The sequence below is a fragment of the Physcomitrium patens genome, chromosome 14, assembly GCF_059467195.1.
Source record: "Physcomitrium patens ecotype Gransden chromosome 14, ASM5946719v1, whole genome shotgun sequence".
In the NCBI taxonomy this organism is placed as follows: Eukaryota; Viridiplantae; Streptophyta; class Bryopsida; order Funariales; family Funariaceae; genus Physcomitrium; species Physcomitrium patens.
In genome coordinates, this window is record NC_143423.1 from 14,739,624 (window position 1) to 14,753,081 (window position 13,458).

The 13,458-nt window shown below is 29.3% G+C and overlaps 1 long non-coding RNA gene across 1 annotated transcript; it reads right to left on the reverse strand.

Annotated features, from left to right (window-relative positions):
• Positions 1-251: 251 nt before the first annotated feature.
• Positions 252-4,064, reverse strand: LOC149987873 (uncharacterized). Its single transcript, XR_016506417.1, has 2 exons — positions 1,367-4,064; positions 252-683 (listed from the first exon to the last, which is right to left on the reverse strand). It is a non-coding gene; the product is annotated as an uncharacterized LOC149987873 (long non-coding RNA).
• Between the last annotated feature and the right edge of the window lie 9,394 nt (positions 4,065-13,458).

Below are 13,458 nucleotides of genomic sequence, written 5' to 3' on the forward strand. Positions count from 1 at the left end.
CTTGCATGAAATTCAAAATGATTGGAGGATATTATTTTCAAGGACAAGGAGCGTAAACCTCTGGCAAGTTTTTTGACTTTCCTTTTTTGTAAACAATTGTTGTGGGAGTCACATTTGAGTTCCTTTTGGATTCTCAACTTTGGAGCATTATGGATTATCTGAAAAGGGCATTCATGTTGACCTACTTATGTTCATGTAAATATATAATTAAAGATGTCAAACTTTTTCCTTCTTTGACATCTCGTAATGTAAGTCATGTAAATTTTTAATGGTTTTGTACTTGCAGAAATTTACCTCACAGTGGTATGGAAAGGTTCATTCAGAACAAACTTTTTCCTTCAACCAAACAAGAAGTGTTTCTCTAAACATATCCAGCTCAGTGAGGTTAGATTCTATTCTAAATACCAAGGATAAGCTTGAGAAAGTTTGTGCAAGTGGTTTGTGAAATTCCAACATCTAGTTCGATGACAAAGAATTTAAAAATATTGCCAGCTGTGCAATGTTTTTGAGATGTGCTCTGAGGCAACCTGGTGCTATGTCTACTAGCCCTGAGGAGGGTGTGATAACCCCATAACTGGGTGTTAATTTTTCTCAACACTGTGTTAATGGTTATGAACAAACTGGGTTGTGGCTTTAAATGGGTGCATCGGATACACAGATGATATAAACTGCCCCCACATTTACTGCAAAAATCCAGTTGAAAGTCCGCCACATGTACCAGTCTGTTATAAATACGAAAGTAAAGAAGCCTCCTGGGCTTTTATTACAGCAGGAGATGTGCTACAGATGCATTTTTTTCAAAGTTATTGCACCCGTACAAATAGATATATATATATATATATATATATATTTTTCATCCTGTTCTCAATTTTCAAAACCAGCCCAAAAAGATGTATCCAAGCCTCAGAAGCACCCACTTGATCTCCTGGACTTTTCAAAACCCACTTTGTGCACAGAAAGGCTTTTTGGAATGTTAATGAGTGAACTTCATGGACATGTTATCTTGTGGGAGCCTGAAAGTTGTACAGCTTTTGGAAAATTGCACATGCTTTTTCTGGTTGAAAAGCCATCATATTCTCACAGTACAAAACTTGCCTTTAAGCACTATTAGGGTTTGAAACCTAGTTCCCATTTTGCACCAGAATTGGCAAAATAAAAAAGATGGAGAAACAAAGGCAAAAAGAGGGAGGGAATGTGTGATGCTCCTTGCTGGCAAGGTTTTGTGAGAGACTGGATTAGCACTAAGTGACACAGTCAAGGAGTTTGAGATACTTTAAGTCCACACAACATGAATCTTCCAGCAATGCTCCAAATATAACCAGTCTTGCACATCCATATAGAGCAGACAGGCAGGGGTGATGAGCACCTGTTTTGTTGGGTGGTTACTCCACAATTTAGGGTTTGCATGAATCTGATTGTTGAATCAAACTGAAACCAGGGCTTCATTCAAGCAGGCAGTGTAGCTGGATGCTGTTGCCCAAGTGAAAGCTTCATTGACTAGATCCACTCACACAACCTTCCCCTTTTTGCTTGATTTTGTACTCCAGTGCTCCATGCCTGGATTTGCCCTATTTTTACCCACAGTGTAGTATAGTGTAAGTTGCAAACTTGAGTGAATCAAATAACATGTTTTTGGGCTGCAAACAGAAACACACCTGTAAATTTTCATCTAAACTGTGCACCATGTTCTTGTTTATATTTGGTTCTGTGTCAATGGAATATTACATGATTATTAAAAAGTTCTCTGCATCAAATTACATTGTCATTTTTCAACACATTCTTCATTTCCCAAAGAAATCAGCATGTTATATGAGCATTTGAGGATGGTTAGACAGACAGACAGACATGCATACACTCTTTGGTTAATGCACACACAGTAATAAAATGTTCCTACTGGTATTAAGTATTGTATGGCACATTTATAAAATATTTCTTGAACCCACAAGTGCATATAAAAATATGATACAGTTTCAGTAATACTGGTCAATTTATTTCACATCACCAAGATGGTAATATACTTCAGAAACCCATTGGGTACAATGAATAATAATAATAATGATAATAGTAATAAATCATAGAGTGTAATTTTCCCATTTCTTTTATTTTTTTAATCACCATAGGAAAGTGAGCAAAGGAAACCACAAGAAATTTTCTAATAAATTATAAAATTTAAACATTATCATCCTCTATCATAGTATACTGGGATTTCAATACCACCATCTCCTTGCAGGGCATCCAAAATTGTTCACTTAAACACACTACAATCTAGATCTCCATATAATATGGCCTGTAGATTTATATTGAGTTTTACTCTTGAATTGTTATCATACAAAAAATAAAAATAAATAAAAGAGAAAAAAAAAGATACCTCCTACCCATTTCCAAAAATCAAAGAATCACACACAAACACAAATGATGTTTGTTGGCACACTTTTTACAATTGTGGATTTGTAAAACAAAAAAGGACTTCATTCTGTTCTATTTTGTCACATCATTCATGGAAAACAAAATCAAAACAAATCAAAAAAAGGGTTTCATTTGTTATCAAACAAAGTTAGGGTTCATTCATCACAAGACAACACACATGCTTTCCTTCAACTTTTCCATCTATAATTTCCACCAAAACTGTCATGAAGACAGAGACAGATCATAGTCCAATTTTGTAGCATAATATATATATATATATATATATATTTTCCATCCTTGCACAAAAGAATCTTAGCTGCATAAAGAGGGAAAAAGCTGACTCTTCTGGCTATGCTTCAGACAGCCATGGCCGTGGGCAGTCCACAGAAATGTCCATGTGGTATTACACAATTGGCATACACAGCAAAACCATCACATCTGGCATCTGAACAATGAGAGAAACAGGATGCCAGAAAGGGGCCAAAATGGGCAAAGGAGGGGGTGGCTGATGGGATCCATCAGCCCTTTTGAACCTTCATTTTCAACTGCATCCTGATCCCTTACAACTGTATAAGAATTCCCAACTTTGATTGTTTGATGAAGATGCAGAAATGAAGTTTTTCTCTGCCATTCCTTTAAGCCACCAAATAGCTGGCACCTGGAGCTGAGTCCTTAATGTGTCAGCAATGCTCTCCAAAATGACACATTTTCCACAGATTTTCCACAAGTCTGGTAGCACTGAAACAGTAGTAACATGACAAAGCTTGATGGGTACAGAATGCTAATGCATGCTTTTGTGGTGCACTATGGACCATAGTTAATGGTTCTGTGTGCCTGTGAAAAGCCACCATGACAAGGTGGGATAAAACTAGTACAAGGTACATAAATTTCTGAAAGAAAAAAAGAAAATGAACACAAGGGGAGGAGAAAATATAGATACAATAATGTCAATAAATGGAGATATTTTTCATGACATGGGTTTTGCATCTGGATTCCTTGTCCACATATCCCAGGAGGAGTTTTTTTTTTTTTTTTTTTTTCTTTCATCTATGAAACAAAGGGTAGACACTTTGTGGGTGAAGTGGCAGTGAGGGGGAGGGGTCCATGGCATCATCAATTAAAAGACCCCCACACCCCACCCTACGTGAGTTGTTGCATTCTACATGCACAACTGCCTTGTCCCACATGTGTGTCAAGCAAAGCTCACCCTCAAGTAATAGGAAAGCCAATCAAGCCAAGCCAAGGTAACACCACTTCCCCCTCCCTCCCATATGGGTGCAAGAAGCATTCAGTACTCACACTATTATTTTAAACAATGGGGCTCTATAAACGAACTCTTCCCCTCCCACCTGCAGAGTGGTGGCAATGCTGTTGAATTAAATGCACCCATGTGTGTGGATGGATGGATTGCGTCATTCATCCAACTCATGCACAGTGATTTGTTAAAGCCATGATGGTGCTAGGCTGGGCTGTGTTCACCCCTTCCCATTCCAGCCTGGCTCATGTGGTGGCTTCCCCTCTCCTTCAATGGTCCAATTTAGACCCTGGCATACTCTTTCTCCCATGCCCAGCATGCCTGGCTTGCACTTGCTGCATAGACATTCATCCATTTTGTTCATCCAAGTTTCTCTCTGTGTTCTATTTTGGATGTGGAGGTGTCACCCCATCTTTGTCTATCAAGTGGGTGTTTTCCATTGCTTGGTGTAATCTGTGAACCTCTGACGGTTTTTGACTGGACTCTAAAAGTTCCTTAGAAGAAGAGTCATCCTCTTCATGGACTGGATGAGTCATTTTTATATATAGATATATGTATATATACATATATATATGTTTTTTTATATTTGCTTATGCTTAAGACAGTTTGTTTTGTTTTGATTGGTTTTTTTTTTTTTTTTTCAGCACAAACATACTGAAAACTCTGTTACAGCAGAAAAGGATGATGTACTGGTTGGAGGGGAGGGGAGTGGTGATATGAATAAATAGGTTAAAATGAATGACCAGTTGAACAACTATGATGCATTGATAATCTATGAGGTAGATAAGTACATGGGAAGGAAAATCTTCAAGAACTGCTTCTCTTCTATACACTTTGAGAATATGTCGTTTTATTTTTGCATGAGACATTTTGAAGCTTCTTACAGCTTTCAATTGGTGCCTTTTTTTCCTTTTTTTTTTTTTTTTTCTTTTTTTCCAGAAGTATATTCCATTTATTGCCATTATACTCAATTATTCAAAGGTATTTTTAATTTTTACACCTTGATTAGAAATCACACATGTGCATCAAACCTTTTTGATCTCCTTCAAATAATACATTTAAGGCATCATTTGGATTAGTTTTTATCTTTAATAATATCTTTGGGTACAAATTGAGCTTCTCTTTTTAATATAATATCTTTTGGCAATCTATAATAGTATTTTGAAGAAAATCGACTAATCAATTCAAAAGAAAAAGCTCCTAAATCACTTGGATGTTAGTTGCCCTCCTTCTCCAACTCCAATGTTGATATTCCAATAGCAATTTTTCTTTATTGAGTTGTTGAATTTCTTCAAAAATTGTTTGGTATGTAGAATTTTAAGTCCAAATAGCTATCACTAATTTTTGCTTCAAGCTAATTAATAAATGTTGTAAGATTGTAAGAACCCTTATAAATCATGAATTTCAATTATTTGAGATCATAACCTACAAAAACTCTCACAACCATAAATTTTAACTATTTGACTAACATTAAATTTTTTAAATACATTCAAGACAAACATAATGATTGACTAAAAATGTTTTGCCTATAAATATGCTACAATACTCATAAAATCTTTAAAATTATAAATTTATTTCTATTTTTTAAATTCCAAGTCCATTGAATATATCTCTTATTTTGAAAAGCTCTCAAAACCTCAATATGAGTTTTGTGTCTTAAGATCTGATTTTGACCTTGGTTCACAATTGATCTTCTCCAAGTATCAATTTCTGGTATTTTGAGAATTTTTTTGCTAAAATCTATTTTTAATTTCTTCTTAAAGCTATCTATATTAATTATTTATATCATTTATGCCTCTATAAAGTAAGTAGAAGTCTCTTTTATAATAAAGCAATATTAGTATTTATTAATTTTTACTACCTCCTTATTTATTATTTATATTTATAAAATAATTTTCCATAATATTTTTATTTAAGCTCTTCTATAATGTATATATATATATATATATATATTTTTTTTTTCTTTCACTTAATAGTAATATTTCTATATGACAACATTCCATTCTAATTGAGATCATTCTTCTACTATCCTCTAAGATTTCAAATTGCACCTGCTTTGTCATGTCTTGTGTTACTCTTAGCAAATGTGTGTGGCTTGTTTCAATTTGTATAGTGAATTGAGCATTGATTAAATCAATACTAACAAAAAGAGCTTTAAATCAATCTGTACATGACTATAGACAATTGTAGAGTTGAAGTCTATATTGTTGGAGGCTTATAGCTTTGTACAAGCTATTGCAATGTGATGGGGCACTAGTTGATGAATTAATAGAGTTTGAGGTGGTGGATCTGTATGCATTTCTTTCTTTGAAAAAATCCAATCCTTCTTCCTCAGATATAATTGTAACTACAGAGATAAATTTAATTTAATCTATTTTTGCCATAAAAATATTGTAAAGATAGAAAAAGTGCTCATATTATAGAGATGGTTGATATCTACACTCATGCCAATAACTACATTGGCATATATGATTAGTAATCACTATAAATATTATTGCAATGATTTGTTCACCATATTCAAATTATGATTTTAAGTGTATTCATCTCTATGTTATTCTTTTTTATTCTAAAAGTTTTGTATATTTGATCAATTTATTGGCTTAGAAGATAATAAGCTATATTATTTTGTATTTTTATAATTTTTTTTACATAGGCCAAATAGAATCAAGTGAATAAACCTTTTTATAATAAATTTCTTTTATTGTTGTAGTGCTCTTATTCTAAAAAAGAGACCTGACAACAAAATTTGACTATGTACTTTTGTAATGTATAATAGATAATTCAATGATTAACCACATAGAATTTTCTAATACAACAAGTCTTCTAAGTAAGTATTTGTATGCAATTAACTTGTTTTTCTATCTTCAACAAAAATAATCCTTAAAGACTTAGAATTAGTCAATATAATTCAAATTTAATTCTACTTAATGATTTAACAAAAATATTGGTTAATTGACTATTAGTATTAACATAATATAATCAAATTTCTTCTCTAATTTTTCTTTACTAAATTAAATAATGTGAATTTCTATATGCTTTATTTTTGTATAAGAATTGTATTTTAAGCTAGTTTAATAGAGCCTCAATTGTTGCAATATATATATCAATAATGTTTGTAATAGGCCTTTCTAATTCACTGATTATTTCTTTATTATTGCAAAAAATAAAAATGGTTATGACATTTTTACTTTCCAATTCATCAAAAAGCTTGTCAAGCCAAATTGTTTCATATACACCATTGTTAAAAGTGCAATATTCCAATTTTATTGAAGACCTTAAAACAATTATTTGGAGGAGAAAAACATAACTCTGTTGTTTAAGGCTATTTAGAATTATTGATCTATTGTTAAAACTCTTGTTCTATTGTCTCTTCCTTGTAATTCATTTGATGGTTTTTTTGATAAATTTTTCTTAGAAAAAGTGCTGATATTCTTTTCTATTTTACTGGATAATAATATATTTTTTCAAATATGAATAAATCAATATTTCTTTTTAATAATGAATTAATAGTAAAAAAAAAATTGAATCAAAATTTCTTTCATTAAATATATATTTTTTTAGAGATAATAATATTTCTTGTGATAGGATCATAACAACAATATGTTCAATTATTTGAATCATAACCTACAAACAATGTATAGAAAACCTTTGGATCTAACTTGTCTTTATTTGCTAACAACTTAAGACAATATGCTACACAACCAAAAAGTGTTAAATGTGCTAGTTTTATTTTGTTACCAATAAAAGTCTGATTTGGTATTATATGCTATATTTTAATAAACCAACTCTTTAATAAATTATTTAAGATCAAAGCAATAATATCTTTATTGCATATAAAGATACTTATTCTTGCTAACTATTTATTTAATAGATTGAACTTTTATAGATATTTGCCCAGGATCTTTTTTTTTTTTTTTTTTTTTTTTTTTTTTAATAATCAAATAGCATATAATTTCTTTTTCTCAAAGTAAGTTTTCTATTTGAGTATAATACATCATACATCGTTTGTAGTCTTTTTCAAATAGCATGTGGTTTAAAAATACCAAATAGCATGTGGTTTAAAAATACTATAATAGAGGGTGAAGTTGTTATGGACTCTTCATTGTTAATGAGAATAAATAGAGACAACTCAATCAACTTCCATAGGTCTTCTTGCATCAAAATTATTTGGATTCAATATCTTTATAGCATACAGTTAGATACTTCTTCTAACTTCATAAGTTCACTGATGTTCCTTACAACTAGGTTTATATCTTTTTACTGTAAATATGTGAAGAAGTAGACAAGAGAAAAATAACCTTTTCTATTCTTCTTAAATGGCCTGACCTATTTAATCAACAAACCTAGAACTTACTTCCAAGCACCCAGCTTTGATATCATGTTGATATTTCATGTAAAGCTAAATTCTAAAAACCTCTTTTGATATTCTTATACATTACTACTTTTAGGAATGAATTTGATGGCTTATTCTGAATTAAATTTAAAAAATAAAAAAAATAAATTGAATATTCCATCAATACATTGATAGACATTTGACTTGCAATAGGAAGTCTTTAGTTCTTTTTATGACTATTTATAAAAGATCATTTGCATATTTAAGAAAAAATTTAAATAGTTTTTACTTCTTTTTAATATTGAGAAGTATGGTTAGAGGTGAAAAAGCTTATCGTGGATGTAGAGGAATTTGGAGCTTATAAAGGTCAAGCTTAAAAAATTAGGTGAATTTTTTGGATTTTTCTTCTTTTATTTAAATTCAGCTTATATGTTTTAACATATTTATATTCGTCACATATTTCTTGAGCTTGCACTTGTTAAGTATAATTTTTTTTTTTTTTTTTTTTTTTTTTTTTTTAATTATTGTAGATAAAGTTTTAAAAACTTATTTGCATGTATTTTTTTTGCAAAGATCATCCAATATTTAAGTATGATACTATTTTGGAAATAAGACTTAATAATAAGAAACGTAATTATATTTATTTTTTAAAATTAAAATTAAAAATAAATATTTACACAATTACATAGATTAATTTGTGCAAGTATAGGGATGTGATTTGGTTAGTCTATTTGTATGATTTCATAGATGAAAAAAATATTTATTATAATTTTTTACAAGAAATAATGGTTTCCAAAAGTTCTTCTATTGATTTTGATTAGAATTTAGAGTTAGTAAATCTTAAAATACAATCAGAAGATGAAATGAAGATAGAATTGGAAAAAGTTTATGGTAATGAGGATGTTAGAGTTTACAAAATTGCAATATGATTCTTAATAGAGATTCTATTCTTGTATAATTGTAAGAGGATAGATTTTGAAAAATATGGGCCAATCAAATCACAACGTGTGCAAATAACTACAATTCCAAAGTAGTGGAAAATCATGGCAGGTGATTTGTAGAGAAGTAGTATAAATAGAAATCAACTTCAAATTTATGATAAATAGAAGCAATTATCACCTGACTTTAGAAAAGTTCATAATTATGAAAAAAAATATCATTTGATCATTTGAGTTATTTTTCTATAAATTCATTGGACAAAAGAAATCATTCAAGAAGATTTTTAAATTCACTATTAGATTAAATCATCAACTAAATTAAATATATTTAATAATTTTGGAGTGGTTTTGTAAAATTTAGTAAAATATAGAAGTTAGAGGTCTTTTTCTTTGATAATAGAATAGAGGCACCTTCAACTAATATATTCTAAAATTTCTTAGCTTAGTTTTTTAGATATTATATATATAAATATTTTATAATGAGATATTTTAAAAATTTTATATAAATTTAATATAAATATGTTTTGGCATTTTAATGCTTAATAATGATATTTTTATGAATTGTAAATAGTAGTGAATTATCCATTTTTTATTCTACCAAAAAATGCCCCTTATCAATGAAGGCATTGAATAGTTTATTAGTTTTTATAGATTAATTTAGGCTTAAATGTTTTCAAAGAATTAAAGTTAGGCATTATTGAGAGGATATTTGTCACAAGGAAATTATAGACTTAGACAAATAAAAATAACAATAAGAAAAATTGCATCATCTTGATATGATAAAACTTAAATATGAAAGAATAGATAATGCTACTACTATGGAACATGGTTTTGTGAATGTTCTTCTTAGTTTGATTGATGCTATGAAAATAATTCGAAATATCTTTATAAATAGGTAATATTTTGAATCACCATTTATGACTTGTTTATTTTAAGCATATTATATCATATTAAAAAATAAAATAAAAATAAATTTATTTTATATACTATTTTTAAATAGTTGTTATTTTATTTTATTTTTGTTTTGATAATCTTAATGATTTATTTTTTAAATATTCATGGTCATTTTTTGTTTAAAATTAATTAATTATTTATTTTTGTGAAGGTCATCCAATATTGATAATTTTAATATTAGTTTTTTAATTATTGCTATGGAAATAGCAATAGTATTGATTGAGACTATAATATAACTAAGAATTTATAGAATGTTTGAAAGAAGTCAAATATGTAAAACACCAAGAGTACTAAACTTAAAAATTTTAAGTCCCAAAATGAAAGTTGAAGAATTTTTTTTCTATTATTCATTCAATTATGAAACATGAATAAGTATTTTTTGAAGTATTTGTTCATAAGGTTGGAAAGAAGAATATATTTAGATTAAATCATGGTCTTTATTATATCAAACTATGTACAATTCATTGATGGAAACAATTCTCATCTTTGATAATACAATAAGATCTTGAATGCTTTTGTTAATTTTTTAACTATTTTTTCTAACTTTTCTATATATTTGTGATTTGATATATAAAAATTTGAAGATAAATATTATTTTTGGGCTAATTAATATGATAGATCAATTCATGAGTGTACTTATATAAGTTACCATTGTGTTAAAAAAAACTAAAAATTAGATACATTTATAATTCTATGGATGATTTTTTTTGTATAGTTTTGAATATTTTTGTGTACTTTTAATATCAAATGAATTTAAAGATTTCATTGCAAGGAGAAGATTGAATAAAGCCGTGAGCTCTCAATTATACTCTAAAATTTAATTTTTTGTTATTTTCATATTTTATAATAATTGAGTATGTTAGATTAGGATTTATATAAGTGGAATTTAGTTTTATAGAATTTTTAGGATTACAACCCTTGATGGTATAAATTATAGCCTAATTCCTTGAATTAAGTTAATTAAAACTAAAGTGATAAGAGTTAAAAAATTAGAATAACAACTTAGTTAGTTTAATAATTTAGAGGTTGTTAGTCATTACTATGAGGGTTGATTAAAAGCCTATGAGTTCATCTATAATCATTCACATGATTTAGGAGTTGGAATTATAATTCTCTAAAAGATTTACTGAAGTTAGCAATGATAATTTTAATTTTCTCCCAAATTCGACAAATTCAAGCAGCATGGTGGTTCTTTTAATTAATGGGAGTCTTTTTAATGCAATGGTGGCACCAGATTTATCCCATGGAGTAAAGAAAACTAGATCAGCACCCTCTCCTTCAAAATACAAATGAAGCAATGAAATTCTCATTTTGAAGAATTTTTCAAAAAATTGCCAAGATCTTTGTAAGTAAAAACTTCCATGAAAATTATAATTGAGCATGGATTGAGGCATGTGAGTAGTCGATCTTAGCTTAAAAATGTGTTTTGAACACAATGGTGAAATTAGATTTACCAAAAAAAATGCTTTCTTGGCCACTTACAAGAGCCATCAGCCTTAGCAATGAGATTGGTTCTTGGATGAATGAAGGCCAAAGATCTAGATTAGGGATCTTAAAAATCAAGGGTGGAGATGTAGCTACCCTTCTACAAGCCTCCACTCAATTGTATAAGAGAGGCTTGGTTTTCCAAGCCCTCTCTTTCTCCTCTTTTGGATGAAGAGCAATGCCATGCCATAATTTGGCCAAAACCCTAATCTTAATTTTGTTTAGACTTAAAATCTCATTGTGAACCTTGTGATTGTATGTGTATGGATTTTGAATTGTGAAGGAGGGTCATAAAGTTTTAAAAGATGCTTCATTGAGGTAGATAGCTCCCTCGGCCTCTCCAAATATCCCAAGGGTTTCAAGGGCCTTGGATTTTCCTCAATCAGTCACTCAGTTTCTTTTTTTTGATGTGAAATTCCAAGTAGTTGTAGCTTTTATTGTTAGCTTTCCAAAAAGATAAGACTCGCTTGATTTGAAGTGAGAAGGAATTTTTGGTGAATTTTTGAATGTGAGGGAGTCGACTGCCTTTATAGTTTAGATCAATCAAGTTTGGAAAGGCATTTCCTAGTGCCTGATAATTGGCTTCATTTGAAATTTTGGAAGCATCAATCTTTATAAGTTAAGCTTTGAAAGGAACAAGTTTTGTTAGATTTGAAGACAATCTGAATTTTTAGTGAATTTCTAAGAGAAGAGGATTGGTCGCCATGGTAGTTTAGATCACTCAACTTGAAGGGAGAAATCCTTACAATTGGATCATTAAATTGCAATTAAATTTGTTGGATCATAAGCGTCTTTAACTTAGCCTTGCAAAAAGCTAAGAATCATTCAAATCGAAGGTGATTACAAATTTTGGCAAATTTAGGAGTAGAAGGGGGTCGTTGCCTTCAATCCTTGCGTGTTGTCAAGGTACCTCTGCTTTCATCCCTCTTATTTTATTTTTACTATTACCTTCATAGTAAATTTTTATCTCCACATTTCACCTTTTGGCTAATAAATTTAAGATTCATAAATTTAAGATTGATGCTTCCAAAATGTATTTAAAATCTTAAATGTATACATTTTAATTTTAAATTTTAAGTTTTAACCTTTAATATTCTCACTTTAACTTTTAACTTTAACTTTAACTTTTAACTTTTAAACTTAATTTTAAATTTTTACTTTTGAATTTAATCTTTTTAATTTTAACTTTTAACTTTTAACTTTAATTTTTAACTCAACCTTTAACTTTTAATTTTATTTTTAAACTAATATAGGATATATTAGTCATAAGAACTTGCTTGTGCCTTGGCTTAGAATTCAATTTCTTAGACTATATGATGAATTTGAGTTTAAGCACTCATCAAGATATAAAATAATTGAGTATTTATTTGGAATTTTAAAAGGAATAAGGAAGATTTTGAAAAATCCTATTTCAATTTGTGATTTAAAAGAATTTCCAACTTGATGTTGGTATGTTGTTTACTTCATAATATTTTCATAAAAAAAAAAAAAAAAAAAAAAATCTTATTGATGAAACTATTATTCTTTAGAACAACACAACTTGAAATATAAACAATAAGTAGTGAAAAATATGCCCCAGAGTAATAGTAAACAACTACAAATTGTATTTCTAAGACATTTATATCAATTGGAAGCAATATGCTTCAATAAATAAAGTTTGAGAGGGCCTAACATTGTTTGGGATTCAAACCTCAATTTTTTAAATTGATCTTGCACAAGGATTTTTGTATATCCTCAATTGAAACAAAACCTCATTATGATCATGCTCTTTATTGTTCATTTCCATTTCTGAAATTGTATTACACTTAAAAATTGGATTATTTTGCAAAAGTTATATGTAGATAAAGTTTTCAAAATTTCATCCATATCAATTTAAAAAAAAGCATACTTGACAACTACAAGCTCAATGAATATGTAATATAATACATAAATGTGTTACAACATGTGAATCACATAAATGAAGAGAGTAGAAAAATTCCTCTTTATGAATATTGTGCATATGAATGGTGCTCCATATGATTGGGGAGCAATGGGTGAGGGCAAAGTCCAAGAATAACATTGCCCACCCATTGAGAATGGAAGGAGGC